We start from the raw sequence: 16831 nt of genomic DNA, 5'->3' as shown, positions 1-16831 counted from the left end.
TATGTCAAATTTCATCCCAAGTATTGTTTTAAGGGTGAATTATACACTTTTAAAGCAGGAACTTACTTTCATTACAATCAAACAATGGAAGAGGTAAATGGTATAAGAAGGAAATTGTATCTGCCTGTTCAAAGCACAGTGCTGTATAATATCTGCTGTGACTGCAGAATGCAGGAGTGATGCAGAGGCATAACCCCAACCCCTTCTGATAGAAGTATACTACACTTGGGAGACTGTAAGAGGAAAAATATTTTCACTAAATTCTTTGAGGCTTTCATATTTGCTCTTTAACAATCCTCATTTTCCAAAACGGTCTTTGGAGTAATTAAGTCTCAAATGCTGTGAGGAAGAAGAGGTCATCCTCTTAAGTTGCTACAAGAGGTGAAAGACTTTCTGTCAAATACTTAAAATTAAAAAGATTGAATAAAAAAAATTGGTATAGTGCAAAATCATTAAGATGGCATAAAGATGCCTAAATATTGAACATATAGTCTATTAGATAGGTCTTAAGCTGTGACTTAAAATGGGGAAATGTCAATAAAAATTGTATTTGGAATGGGATTCCATTCATATATTTAATAAAATTATTTGGCAGAAAATATAAAATACTTACTGAAAGAGGCTGACGATGATTCAAAGTATATGGGAAGCATCTTTTTTTCTAAAAGATAATCTTGTTCATAAAACAATTAAGACTACATCCTATGAATTAAAGGAATGAGACAAACAAGAAATCAAACTGGGTGATAACACTGGGTCCTTCTGAAATTATGTCTTTTAATCTAAGAATCTCTGAAATCCAATCTCTCAGATAGCAGTCCAGACATGAACAGCAGTAGAGGTGAACAAGCAGTTAGAATTTCACTTTAGATATAACTCTAAATATGTTTGAGACAATACTGGTTGTATTCTCTTGTCCAAAATACACTTCTCTAAATTCTAGGGTCTTGATTTCCCTCTGTTGAACTAGACAGGCTTTATTCTTGGTAACTCAAACAAAAGATCATAAAATAACTATAGCGTACATCATCATCCAGTTTAACCTGTGAGTCCCTTATTTGAACCAGTTTTGAGTTGATCACAAATCTAAACTCCCTCCCTGGAATTCTGCTGAAACGTATTTTACAAGAATGGAAAATCCTGTCAAAGAGCAGTGCACATAATGCTATATTGTCTAACCATTGTCAAGATGAGGAGTAGGTAAAAGAGGACTTCCAGAAAAAAAAAGAATAAAAAAGTCCAAGAACCGAAAGAAGTCAAATGTCTTGCACTAGCCATTGCTCTCTGTGGCAATCTTTCTAATCATAACTTAAGACTCCGCAATGCAGACATGTACTGCACCTCCCTTTTGCTATATGGTGCAGAGAAACAGGCACTTCTTGAGCACAGCAAGCTCCAGCACCTGACTTGTTTTAACTATCTACTTTAGGCTGAAGTTAACTGTTCCTTGGAAGTGCCAGCCATAGAATTATAGAATCATGGAATATCCTGAGTTGGAAGGGACTCACAATGATCGTCCAGTCCAAATCCTGACTCCACAGAAGGCAACCTAAAACTTAAAGCACATATCTCAGAATGTTGTCCAAACACCATCAATCTTGGGGCCATGACCACTTCCCTGGGCAGCCTGTTCTGGTGCTTAGTGAAGAATGCTCAGTGAAGAACTTTTTCCTAATATCCAGTCTGAACTTCCCCTGGCACAGCTTTAAGCCATTCCCTTGCATCCCATCACCGGACACCAGAGGGTAGAGATCAGCACCTCCCTCTCTGCTCCCCCTCACGAGGAAGTTGTAGACAGCAATGAGATCAACCTTAGTCTCCTCTAGGTTGAACAAACCCAGTATCCTCAGCCACTCTCATAAGTCATGCCCTCTAGTTCTTTCACCTTTGTTGCCCTCCTTTGGACAGCAACATTATAATATTTTTATATTCTTCTTATATTGTGAAACCCAAAACTGCAGACAGTACTCAAGGCGAGGCCGCACCAATGGTGACTATAGAGGAACAATCACTTTTTTCAATCATCTCTTGATGTTGATTATAACAGGAGTCTAGGACACTAGCTTGGATGAAGGCATCTGCCCTGTAGGCAACTCCTTTGGGAGAAAAGAATCCTGCCCTTACAGTCCATCTCAATAAACAGCTGTAGTAAGGATGGACTCCTAAAGAGGGCATCCACAGTCCAGCATTCAAAGTGAAACCCCTTGGACTTCCATTTGAAAGTGAAAACGGTCACTGCTCATACCTCTTATCTGTCTGCTGCTTTGAAAAATCCATTAAGTAAATGCGTGGGACTCCCTTGCAGAGGGACAAAATTACTCAGGTGGGCAAGAAAAAATTGCTTGCGGAGGGTGAGATTGCAAAAAAATAGGCCTGAGTAGCTGAATCATTAGGGGTCAGCATTAATTTCCTCCTTTTACCTAATGACGACAGAGGAAGCCAAATAAAGCATGGAGACTTGGACTGACTCAGTGGTGGCATCCACAACGGTCAGGCTCATCTCAGCTGACAGAATCAAACACCTGCTAGTAGCAGCTAGGAGTAATGGATATGCATAGGTGCAATGAACTTATTGTTTTCAACAACTATTTTAAAGTCTTAATTGGCACTTAAGCAGTGGAGTAATAAAATGATGTATTAAGTAAAGGCTTCATTAGCTGGCATAATTCCCAGAATGTACTATGGTAAATTTTTTTATTTGAGATATTAGTAGGTGATAATTTTTTGAAAGATTTGTGTATGTTTTTTCACAGCCTCTGAATAAAAAGAAGGCCAAGCTATCACAAAAAGGGAGTATTAAATTCAAATTCCACCCTAAAGTAAAGGTGTTTGGCTTATGCTGTCACATAAGATTTTACTTCTGACAAACCAATATATCTGGATTTGTTCAGAGAGCAAACAAAAAGTCCTGTGCATTTCTGAGAGCTAAGTAATTACTAAAAGGCTAACAAAATAATCTCAAAACAGCTGATGGGTTTTAGGAGAGCTAGCTGAAATTCATTGATCTTGAGGCTGGAAGCGATTGTTGTGATCATCTAGATTTGTGGCTCTATGTGCCACACAGGAAAGGGGTCTAAAACAGCTGCCCATGTCATAAAGTGTTACATTAAATATTTCCATTGTAATGAACTTTGTCGAAATAAAGGCAGTCAATACCAATTCAAAGGATTTCATTCTGCCTAATAAGCATAGATAGAAAGCAAGATATCAATCAGAAATGCTCCCACATATATATGGGAAAGCACCATCTCACCCGCATGTTCTCCTGCAAGGCTTGTCTCTAAGAAGAGCACTGTTACAGTAGGTGTTGAAGAGAAGTTGAACGGAAGAACTGAATTGAGAAGAAGAGTCTGGAGACTGGTAGTATCCTTTACAATAGTATGTGTGGTCCCCAAGCCCCTAGAAATGAACCATAGCCATTCTCTTGATTAGACTGGCAAAAATTGCTTGCTCCAGCTTCTGCTGAAGGTTCATGTCTGTACAGAATGCCAAAAATGCACACTAATAAAATCAACCATCCCAATAACTCTGCACATACCCTCTTATTGCCATGCAATATCTAAGTGCTTTTTGGCAGATGATGAACGAGCTTTTGTCATGCCTTAAAATTAAGCCTGTTTTACAACTGAGAAAAATAAGAACCCAGATACAATTTACTGAGATTTAGGGGCTGTGCCTGAACTGTATTCTGGGATGAGAGTCCTCCTCCACATATTCCTGGGCTATTGCCCAAACATAATACAAGTTTTTCTCTTCTCTTTTCTTTCCTTTTTTTTGACATGATAGCACCAGTCAAGAAGGGACTCTACCACCTATTTTCTTTCAAGCTCCTCTTCAGAAAGTTGTTTCTAGCCCCAAAGCACCAGACTTCTGTTCTGGGGAAATAAAGAGAGATGTCAAAGGAGTTTAAAACCTGTTAGGAAGAATTTTTTTTCTGATAGATTTGCCTTTATACTTCCATTGGTCCATTCGGTTACATGGTAAGGTCCTTAGGACAAAGATCATGTCTTCTTCTCAGCCTTGCACAGGACTGAGTGTTATCATTTGAGCTGAATGAATAAAAGAACATGACTCAGGTAACATTTCATCTAACTTTGATTTCTAAGGCTGTTACCCAGCCACCATACTTCCTTGTTCTCTTTTTATGATACCACATACATTGCCTTCTAATTCTGGCAGGAGGGAGTTTATCCATATGTTACTCCTCAGTCTGCAGCATCAAATGCACATAGATTTAAGTATTAAAACATATAAACACAAACAGTCTATGCTTTTTATAGTTTGACACCACATCAATGCTGATGATGTTCAGATCATCTACATATGCAGATATACCTAAATTAGTCCTCTATCGTAGATGATACACACAGATCTAATTCACTTGCCCAGAGCTTGGATAGGATCAGGCTTTGAATCTCCTTCTAGTCTGGACTTTCTGGACCAGCAAACCCCCAGTCTGAATGATCAGGGAATCAATATCCCAGAAGGTAGCATATGGCACACCTGGAGGTCAGTCTTATGGTCTAAACACTTTGTGGAAGGACTGTAAGCAAAACAATCAGTTTCTTTTCTTCCTCTGCAGATGCTTTCCTTGTCTTCTTCTCCTTTTCCCAGGGCAGAGTTGCATGCACATCTGTGGTTCTTGGTTTTGGTGAGTGACAGGTTCAGAAGGGTCCTGGTCATTTTATGAATGGCAAAATTTACATTAAGGTAAGTTGAGAAGTTTTGTTCCTAGCTATTTTCCCTAGTGCTAACAGCTGATAACACCACTGGTGAAGTCTCACTGCTGCAACTGGTTGCACTCAGGCAGACCCTGGACACAGTCAGACAAAAACTCCATGAACATAGCAGGTCATCTCAAAAAAAGATCTCCAGGGGTCACACACCTACATTCCTTACAGCTCCTTGTGTAATACATAGCTTGGATTTGTTTTGTGGTCATTCTAGGTAGTAGGACATTTCTTTCACTGATCTTTTAAATCAGCCGAATAAGTAAACCAGCACTGTCTGTTAGGTGCAAAGAATGGAGTGATGTTATTTCAGAGTGGGGGAAGGAAATGAAGTGCTGAACAAAGTTTCAGATATCTTTAGTCATTTTGCAAAAATGCATTAATTTGTTGCCAAGACAGGCTGACCTTTAGCACTGCCTTGGTGTCCTCCAGAAGATTCTGCAGTCTGTGGCTGACCGTCAAGGTAAACTGTTGCTTTTTATGCTTTATATTCCTAGTGCATTGATCAATAAACCTTAAAGTGACAAACTGGAAATAAATAGCTAAGATTTCTGAACTGCCCAGCTGTTCCATGCAAGTATCCTACATATATCCTAGAGACCTAGGACAGCTGCTGAATAGGTAGTTGGCATGGGATTGAAAAACTAAGACCAAGAAATGATGAGTTTTGTCTTGGCACTTCGGTTTAAAAATGGTCACCCTTTATGTGGCTGAGAAGTGTTTGTTTTATTAGGCATTTGACTGTTTGCAGTATGCATTTATTTTAAAAACATTCTAGCAAGAGCTAGGTCATAGATGTTACAGATCTGGTAGACTCCCATTGCATTTGTTAGAATCACAAGCGTTCAGCACTTCGAATGCTCGTATCAAAAAACCAATAAGAACAAAACCATTTGAATTTGTTTGTTGATTCACTCTAAGCCTAGACCACTCTCAGCTATCAAAAAAGGTTTTCGCTGCATTGCAGATACAATTGACTACCCATAAAACATAATATTAAACATCCAGTCCATATAAATACTCTTAAGACTAAGCTGCTACATTCCAAACTGATCTCTTTACTTTGATTCCTTCCAGCTTTAACTGGAATTCTTTGGACTGCCAAATGTAGTGATAGAAATATATTTACTTTACAACATTTAACTATTGAAACTAGAACCAGCTACAATTTCAGGATAATTTCTTGAGCCAAACCAAGTTCATTTTTTTTCCTAAAAACAATAATAAAATTAACCAATAAAGCCAGAATTAAATTACTACTTTGAATGATGACCAACAGGGTAAAGGAGTGCAAATAGGTTAATAGTCTTCTTTCTGAGATATAAGGTATAACCAACATCAATATATTTGCATAAGATTAGTGCAAACCTGTTGGAAATGAAGTCTAAACAGCTTCTAAATATATCATGGGTTTTTTTCATACAAAATTTCCATGGATTGTACCTCCACTGATCAATAATGTAAGATTACCTTCTCTATCACAGCATTGTTTGGTAATTTCTTATGTCAATTTGGTTAAAATAAATAACTGGAGATCAGGATTTCCACATTGGTTTAATTTTTTATGTCTATATTTGTAAAAGTTCGGTTCTTCAGGATATGCTTTACTCTATGTGTTGGGATGGGAATTATTTGAGTAGAACAAGTTTCTAGAGCAGAGCGTCTGTACAAAACCCCTTTCAAATAGAGGAGACTTTTACATTTTGAGCTGACTAGCAGAATACTTTCTCTCCTCTAATACATCTCTATATTTTTTTCTTACCACAGGATAACTGTGTGGAAGCAAAAAATGTGTTGGTAAAGGGCTCACATTCCTGACTTACACGATGAGCAAATGTTTCTCAGACTCGGCTGCAAGGATACTTACTGTGAAATCACTGGAGTGCAACACAGCATGACTAACGCCATGTCCTTTAAAAAGAGTGTTTACAGTAGCCAAACGTTCACTTTGGAGTTCAGAACTATTAATTATCTTACTAGTGCTAAAGGAATGAGAGTAAGAAGTAATGTAGGTGAAATTTATTGTTACTCTGTTCATGAGGGCCAAACTTGAAGGCGCAGAGTTCTTCCTGCACTGCTTGTTAAGTTAAAGCTTGAAAATACAAGGCCTCCTCCCCCCTACATCCTTTAGCCACTCTCTCTTTCTTCCAGCAAAGGCAGATGACTGCTACTTCAGTCAAAAGTCCCTCAAACAAGATCTGTTTCAGCTAGATTAACAAGAGTCAGTGTAATCCGATTCATGGCAAAAAATAAACTCGTCTTTAGATCTAACAATTACACTTATCAGTTTTGGAAGAAAGTACTCCTCTTCCCCACACTCTGATGGTTTCTCTGTTTGGGCTGGGATCCCACCTAAGCCATCCCCTGGAAAAGATGCCCTTCAGCTAATGCCCAAGTGCTCACATGCTCTTTTCTCACAGACAGATCCACCTTTCCTGTCCCCTTCAGCAGACCTAGAAACTAGTTTTAAAGAGCTTTTTTACACAAAAGGTTAAAAATTGACTTTCAAATGGATGAATTGGGAGGATCACATTTGTGGCCGTTATCTTCAAGTGACTGGAAAATGTCTTCCCCAGGACTTAGTTACCAGAAATTTGAGCACCCTGGCAGAGGCTGCAGCTGTCGTACTCTCAATTATTTCCCATCTTATCTCCCTGGGTTTAACTGTGCGGCTGCAGCAAAATCGAGTCTGAATAATAATAATAGGATGTGCACTGGGAGCATCCGACTCTTTGTGTCGAGTGTGAGGAGAACCAGAGCTCCTGTAAACCTCCCAACAGCCTGGGGCAAGGTTAAGGAGGGAGGGAGGCGCTTAGGGAAGATTATGTCCCTCTCCCTGACCCCTCTATTTACAGCAACTTGAAAAAAAGATCCTCCAGCTTGCTCCTGATTAGGTGAACTCTTGTTAGGGAGAAAAATAATGACACTTGTGTGCACGGCACACATCGAAGGCTTTCTGTGCACCTATCTTCTAGACAATGACTGTTTAATACCTGTCTATGAAGTCCCTATGGTTGTTTGCTTTTCCTTTATGAAAAAGGCTGTATCACTGTGTTTTTAACTGCTCAGTTAAAATAAGTATGAATAAGGTCAGATTTTTTCATTTGAGAAATTGTGTTTTAAAATGATAATTTTAAATAATCTGATTTTATGATCTTAATTTATTCTTGTACAAGCTTTATCCAACTCTTTTCTTAAGTATCAGTTACATTTTAGATTTGAAATAAAATATTTTAATTGAAAATATTTATATTTGCAATGTTCATGTAGGCATAAAAAAAAAGCTTGAGGCCTAATTAACTTCATTATGAGGAAAACACACTTTCAGACATAAATGGACTTAGGCTGTGTGCACAGCCAAGGCTCTCTTCCCCCGTATAGAAATTCCACAGTTACAAAAAGCTCAGATGTTTTGTCTAGGCCTACTTTTCCTTCAGGATTTTAAGGAAATTAGTATCCTTTAGTCGTGCGAGATATGTCTCCATAGTGCAACACTGAGGAGCTTGATGTAGACGAGGGCAGTGTTAGTCATACACATCACCAGTGCTCATTAGTGCAGTGACAAATACAGTGTATTAGGTGGAGAAAGATGCATTGATAAAAACAGCTACATGGCTCTGATACCCCTAATCAGCACTCACGTGGGTTCCTATATTTGAAAAATTTGTCCTGGGTACACATACACACACACACATACATATACTCACACATATATATACACATATGTGTATATATACATGTATATGTATTTTTAAGTTACAATTCCATTAATTTATTTAAAGTTAAAATAAGAGTTATCATTGCTGAAAGAAATCAACTTTCTTTTACGATGACAAAAACTTTATTCCACTAAAATAAATACATTTACGTTAGATACAGCCTTTTACCATACAGCAATACTTGCATAACCATTTACATGATTTGGGCCTTAACTTTTACAGCTTAGTGCACTATCATGAATTTCAAATTAAATATCCTACCAACAGCAGTGCAAAATACATAAATCAACAAATAAAAACAAAGTAAAAGCAGTTATTGTAATAAAGTTTATTCTGAATTTTAATTCAAATTTGTAAAACCATAAATGCTGAAATGATTTTACCAATCACTTTGTGATCACAATTGCTCAACACACTTTCATACATGTTTTAATTTAAACATTAAAAAACTGCAAACCCACCTCTGTTGTAAATCAGTGTCTTAACTCATGTACCCTGCTGGTAGCCACTTTGTCATCCTTCAGTGGAACATTTTCAATATCAACTATATTCTTCTTGCAACAGGTGATCTAATTAAGATGCATAACATAACAGCCAGGACCATACCATTGCTCTAGTAAATACATATCCTCATTTCCAGGGGTGCTGAGATCTCATCATGGTTCTAATAGGATAATTTTTATATTAAATTATATTAGTTTTATATTATCTCCGATCTCATTGTTTAAGTGCTGCATTCCCTGCCACAGCAGTGTGCATGTAGTTTGCTTCCGGTTCCCTGGAGTATCATTTTAAACTAAATGTGAGCACTGCACCTTTAACAGGATACACTTATCAATATAAAATTTTAATTGGTGATATAAGAACAACTGATTTATCTTAACTAAGATTTTGGTTATCTGTGTGAAGATTCTTTGATATAAAATAAAATCCCTGTTTCTAGAATTCTTTAACTTTGTACTTTGCCTCTAATTAACATCTGAATCAATCAGATTTCGTCAACCAGCTCTGTACAGCAGCCAGTAAATTAGCAAGGGCAAATGTGGTTCAGATGACTCATTTTTGGAAGTTTCATCTAAAATTGTTATGAGAAAGACGAAATCATCAGCTGAAATGTAGTCAAAGCTGAAGATTCAAACAATAAAAGTTGGGAACAAGCCTGGCTGTAAGTAAAGACAAGCCTTCTTGGGAAAAGCAAATTGTTTCTGAAACGGCCAGATGAGTGTAAAGAGCCAACAAAATGCAGGCTTATAGCTTAGAGCTCGTAGTGGAAAACAAGCTGGTGTCTTGCATGGATAGGGAGGGGAAGAACACAATGTGAATTCAAGCAATTCTGTTCTGGCTGGGAGATAACCAGAAACTCACTGGGATGAAGTACCTCGTAAAACAAAACCTTTAAAAAGCCAATTCTTATGTGAGATTTCCAGTCCAGGGATCAAGATGAGAATTTATTGTGAACCCATCCATCTGGTGCAGAAATGGAGCAAGTGTGTGACAGTTCTGCTGCCGAGCAGATTATATTTTGGCTGACCGACATCATGGTAATGAGAAATTTCTGAAGATCCAATGTGTACTTATATCAACTGGCAAAAAAACCCTTGGCAATGGAATGGATCTGTTAGGCCTTTGGATTCACCCTTCAAATTCAATGTCAAGAAAAAAAATTGCGCTTGAACTTTCACAGCTGTCTAGCAGCTGAGATTTTGGGTTAGGCAGAGCATAGTCAAGATAAGCCACTAAAGCTTGGTATGGTCACTGTTCTCCTGTGAGGAAGACCAGAAAGTTGTTGTGGGTTATAGAGATGGTTCATAACTCTGATTTTGCCCATTTAAGCTCCCTAGCGTATTAAAATTGATGGGCTTATCAGCAGGTGCATTTCCTAACGTTTCTAGCTAAAAATGGTATAGTCTGTTTTCATACCACTCATAATGAATACAGCGTATTATAAGAATCATGATGGATTATCCTCGCTGAATACAAAGTGAATTTCCCTGAGCTTATTCCCATTGATTAGATCTGGTGTCAAATTAAAAGACCAGAATCTCACACTGGAGAGTTTTCACTGCGGTCATTCTCTAATATTTAATTTCTATCTGCCCAGTCCCACGCAGGTTTCATTTCTGATTTTAAGGGTTTTAGTTTCCATTTCCTTATTTGCACCAGCAGCGATGAGCTCCGTGGATTATTTTATCACTGGGACACCTCGTGCTAGGAGACACTGTGTTGTCACTGTCCAGGTGTGAAGTCTGCCATTATTATTTCACTGCCACTCACAACTTCTTTGAAAAGACATTGGCCAAGAACTGAGGTTGACATCTGCCAGCTTTGAGGCAGCTACTATAAATGTCCCTACCCCAATGGCACTGAGCAACTGAGTAATGACAACATATTAACTAGTTCCCCCCCATATTGAATAGCTTCCACTTCGTGGTCATGATGTTAATCATGTGCTGTCAAAATAAGCTCCCTTTTTTGTGCTGAAATATAGACAGTGAAGTTATTGCATGAATTGGAAGAAATAAATACAATTTATCTCAGAGCAAAGTTAGTGTAAGGTCTTTTAGCGTGTCTAACCCTTTCACTGTCTGTCAAAGAGATTTTTCTTTACATAGGTTAACCTGGTGCAAATGGTTAGCCATAAGCAAGCAAGAGTGGACAGCGGAAAATATTTCATATTTCAATGTCAGGAAAATATTTCAATGACTCAGAACCAGACCCTGGCAAAAGCAGAAAGCAAGTGACCATTTTTAACCCTGGGAAAATCAGAAAACAAACCCATGGCCAGATCCTGACCTCAGTTCCAGAGATGTACCTGGATGGCTCCAGCACCATGGAGGTGACCTGCTGTGACTCTGCTGAGGCGTTAATACAGGTTTACACAGTTCTGCACCACAATGTTTAAAATTGAAATCTGCCCCATATTTAAGCAAATATGGATCCTCTCAGTGGCCAAAAGTTACATGACACTGAAAAAGGAAGATGCACATATATGACCTTTTTCTTATTTGCTGATGTGAAAATCCATTCTTACAATCTCTTCTGCTGTAATAATTATTGTTCTACCTTGCTAACAATTCTAAAATATTTGTACATAAAATTAACCATCAATAAAATAATAAAATAATGTCAAAGGGTAGCAACCATTGCTTTTAGCTAGCAGCTCACTCCATACATATACATGTGTACTAGACTGACAATTTGACAGAGTAAACCTATCCACATCAACACATATGTAATTTAATACATATATTTGTGGCTATCAAAAGCACTTCTTAATGACACACTAAAAAAAGACTTGGTTGAAAGGAAAAGAGGAATCCGAACTCTCAAAAGAAGCAATTATATGAAAATTTGTATTGTAAATGCTTAATAAGCCATTTTTAGCTCACAGGGAATCCCATTGCACTGCTCTGACTCATAAACACTCAGCAAACACGGGATATGATACAGAGCTTTATCTCACCAAGTGGCTTCCAGTATGTGTCTGGAATTTTTTTCCCCTCAATCATTACACGTGGTTATAGTAGTGAGCAACCTGTGTTTTAAAGGGAAGGAACACAAAAGCTATGTTTTATTGTAATGAACAATTAGGAATTCCAAACAATTTGGCTCATCAATCAAAACACTTGCATTTCCAACAAAAAAGAAAAAAAAAAAGAGAGAGAAAGGAAAGACCCGCGTCTAGCTAAATAGTCTTTTCACCTGGGGCTCATTAGTGCTGCAATTGTTTCTCTCTCCTGTTTCTAACTAATGCACTGCTGGGAGTCCAGGCCAGGTGCTCCTTTCAGTGCTGTCTGCTGCCAGCAACTCTATCTGAGAACTCCATGTCTGCTCACACCAGGCTAATGTAACCTTTGGCTCTGCCCCGTTAAATTAGAGCACCCTCCAACTCCACATTAGCAAATGGAATAATTAACAAGTAGCAAGTCAGCAATGCTTGAGTGCCTCAGTTACATTTTGAGGGGTTTTATGCTTTTTTTGGTGGGAACTGGTCACATCAACAGGTTACAGATTTCTAAAGGGCATATTCAGAAAGTGAATAATTATTTCCTTTTTCTCAGTGGTAGACTGGTTTTAGTTAAAAAAAAAACATCGTTTCCATGATTTGGAAATTAAAAGTGGACCAATTCCCATCCTTTAGCCCACCAGCATGAATCTAGAGTAGTACTATTTGACTGAAACTGCAAATAAATGTATGGGTTTTAAAGCACTTAACTAAACATATCAAGCAATAGAGGACTACTGTTGTACATACCATCAGTGAATCTGATGCCACCCTGAGCTTGAGAACTTTGTTTGATTAATTCCTTTATGCATATAATTTCAATTAGAGACCACAGAATTGTTTAAAAAAAAAAAAAAATCCATTGTTTTCCAGTCCATTACCTCTCACTTTAGAGATAAACTTGTATTGATTTCTGAACATCAGTCAAATAAGCAATGAAGTTTATGATTCTTCTTGGTTCTGCCTAAACTCACAGCAGAGTTCCCTCACGCTCTGAGGGACCACTGAAAGCAGGACATGGTTATTTGAGAAGGGACCCACAGAGCATTTACAGACTGTGAGCTCCAGTAGACATAATTTCTTGGAGTTTCCACTAGTGTATTGTATCATAAAGTGATGCTGTTGTTAAAACTGTGGTGTACATCAACGTTGCAGCTACAAGTTTAATGCTAGGTGCTCCTTCATGCCTCACTTCTCACTAGTGCGTGAAGATGCTCCAGACTTAGAGCTTAAGAGAAAAACCTTCTGTCAGATTGAAATTTGTCATTGGGAGCTGCACAAATAGGCACACAAATAGTTGGACAATCTACTTGAGTGTATGAGCCATGTCATCTACTTTAAGATCTAAAATGGTGAGGAAATTAGATGAGGAGAGAGCGCCCTGGAAAATAGGCTGATCCCGTATCTTACCTTCTCATCAGCCCTGCTGCTTTTCATGTCCAACCCAAAGAGTTGGACCTAGAGCTCTGTTTAAAATCTCTGCATGAAGATGCTGTGGAACAGTAGGATGTTTTGAACAAAATTTAATGGGAAAGAGATTATCGCTGTTATTAGGAAAAGATTCACTTACCTATTATTTCCTGAACTGAAGTATGCTGTAGACAATAACTTACATTTATATTCTTGTTGTAGTCATTTGGAATGTCGTGAAAAAATTCACAACAGAGCTTCCTTATTTAAGAATTCAGAATCAGGATCATGATATATTGATTAAAGCAGACACTTCAGTTTGTACCCCTTTAGAAAACAGCTAACTATTGTCTTTTTTTCCTAATACTATTTTAAAATACATCAAATAAAAGTCCAATGAACTCTAATTAAATGTTTTGTAAGTTCAGTGTTAAAACTTTTACTTAGAAGAATACAAAATAGCGTTATATTTGAGATTATGAATCAGTTTTCAGAAATGAGCACTCGTAGATACATACTTTCACAGGAATAGGCAAACATCAAACTGCATACTATCATCAGTAGAAAGTTCACATTTTTGGCTGGTAACTGTGCTTGGCAGCCCTCTATTTGTCTACTGCCATGTCTTCTTTATTGGATCTACCTGATAAGAGATATTTCTACCTGATAAGGATACACAAATTATCATAATCTTTGGAATATAGAATCCTAAATATTATTGTGGATTCCCAGAAAAGGAAGAAAAACTGCTTAAAGTATCTCAATTTAGTTTTATGTTGGATTTTGAATGTCAATAGAAGATTTTATTTATATATATATGTTTATTTATATATTGCCATGATCCAACCCAGAAAAGCAATCTTGTAGAGGCAACAGGCCAAAAGGAGCACTGACAATAATTTATAAATGAAAAGTCATCACAGAATGTTAGATTTAGTAGTAAAAATGACCATGAGTTACATGTCTGAATGTAGGTTTAAATCCAGCTGTGTATCTAAATGGGGCAGAAAATTTCATTTCAGTACATGTATCAAACCAAAATCACCTGAGTGCCAAAATCCTTTCAACTTGGGGCACTTCAGATCCAGATCTGGATTCCAGCTTTACAGCCAGAACTCCTCATTTGTCTTAAGTCTTGATTTCCTTAGCTTTTGTGGATTTAAATTAAATCACATAGTTCCCATTCTTTCATCAAAGCAAATGTATTAATGTGTTTCTTTACCTGCTAATCTGACTAGGACTAAGCAAGTGCACAAAAAACACCTTTAAAAGGGTTGCTCTAGGTTTAATTGTTAATTTCATCATGGTATTCCTCATTTTGTCTTCGCTTTGCCTCGCAGGTCTCAATCATAACATATACCACTTGTTATACAAAGATCCTGCAAGTGATTTATGGAACTCAGTGTGTATTTTATTTAAGGGGAAAATCACAGCAGGGACGGATTTCATGCCTGTATGTGGCCCTCTCTTAGCTCGCCTACTTGCTGCCTCACAATAAATGACACATGTGCACCTCCAATAATTTCTGTGCTTTTACAAAGTATTTGTAGTATTTATGTGCAGGCAAATGAGACCCCTGGGTACATTTTGGAGTTCATGTTTGTAAATTTGCGAAATTCCATCTCAGGTGACTGTCATAAAAACCGCAACAAAATTTATATTGAAAATTGTCTTAATGAAACATGCAAGAATGAGCAAACAAGAAAGCTGCTGAGAAAAACTGATAGTGTTAGATGCATTAGAAATCACAACTGCAAACCATTAGCATTTTTAACCAGACATTTTCCTGTGCAGCAGAGCTGAAAATGGACTTTAACATTCAGAAACATACCAAAAGCTAGTAGACTTGAACTCCTGCCACACCGAGGTTATTAAAGTTTAATATGTAGGGAAAGTACTGAGAAGGACTGAAATTACATGGCTGTGCATGGCCAGAGACTTTTCCTGTGCTGAGCAGAATTAGCACTAGTCCCTTTCAATCAGTGGGACTAATTGACTGAGTAAAGTGATCCACAAGATGGATACCAGTATCTGCAGATGACAAAAAGTCAAACACAGGGAGATTAGAGGCCCCTGGGGTCTGTGGAAAGACGCTGGTAGCTGTTGCGTCTTTAAGCAATCCATCTTTCCAGAGAAGTCCTGAAGGATGCGAGGAAAGTGAACTTGGTTGCCTCTCGATCTGGAGTGACAACACACAGCAGCCTCTCTGCTCAAAATACTGTTGAAATTGCAGGTGTAACCGGTCCTGAATAAGGGATATAACTAGCGAGGCAGGAAAGGAATGTGTCCTGAATAAAGGATATAGCTAGCGAGGCAGGAAAGGGAGAAAGGCCCCTTTGCTGCATACACAGTGCTGCGCAGGAGTAGGAGGCTGGGCTATATTGCTCAAGTTTGCCCAGTTTGGAGGCCATCCCAGCTGCTCCTGCTCTGGCATCATGAAGACAGCATCAAGCAGAGAAGTGAGCCTGCAGTCCCTCCTGTGAAAGCCAGGCGCTGCCCACTGTAGGGACAGATAAGATTAGCGGTGATAGACAGTTGTGAGCACGCTGGTGCAACCCATAGTGATGGCCATGGATGATCCCATATGGGCCCAAAAGATTCCTCAACATCAGCAGGAGCAAGATAAAACTAGCCTGGTGAGTCAGTCAAGCCAGGCATGAGAAATGCCAATCTTTACTCGGTTACACTACTATAAAATAGAAATACCTCTGAATTTACACCAGTTCAAGAAAAGGAAGAAGCAATAACAATAAGTAGATAACAGAAGCAGATGATAATGTGAAAAGTGGAATAACTCTGAAATGTATCAACCATCCCCATGCTTACACCATAGTAACTGAAACGATAGCTGCCAGTTATCATAAAGCTTCACCAAAGGATAGAGGAAATGATAATGTTGTGTTCTCGTCATCATTTCATCACTGTGGTGCATGTGTTCTGGGGAAGCTCTGCAAAACTCGTACCTGTTTTACTCACTCACTGCACAGGCATGCCTTGGAGCACTGTAAGACTGCTGTAAGAAAAGGAATAGTAACCAGAACAGAAATTAAGCTGGGCTTGACAACTGTGAGGAAAGTGCAGGGCTGGCAAGATTGATAAGGTGCTTTCTGGAAGCAGATTTTTTGAATATTTGACCAGGAATTCATGATACCCAAAGGAGTGAACAAATAATATGAGAGAAAGTAAAGGAGCGATATTCTTACCTCTTTAGTGCTTCTCAATGTGTTGTCTATTCTCTCTGGTCTTTGATGATAGAAACTGGAGGACAGCCGACTTCTAGAGTGCTATTGGGACTTCATATAAAAGAGAAATCCCTCATATGCTATAGATATAAACAAAATATATGTGTTATAGGATATGAATTGTTGTACAAACGATTCTGTTCGTCTCAGCTAAATTCATCCTGCAGCTATAGACCGAATCATATCCTGTAAGGGGGGAAAGCAGCAGGGTGGGGGAATGGCTTT

Source organism: Calonectris borealis, chromosome 2 (genome assembly GCF_964195595.1).
Source record: "Calonectris borealis chromosome 2, bCalBor7.hap1.2, whole genome shotgun sequence".
NCBI classification, from domain to species: domain Eukaryota; kingdom Metazoa; phylum Chordata; class Aves; order Procellariiformes; family Procellariidae; genus Calonectris; species Calonectris borealis.
Note: the sequence above shows the minus strand (reverse complement) of the source record.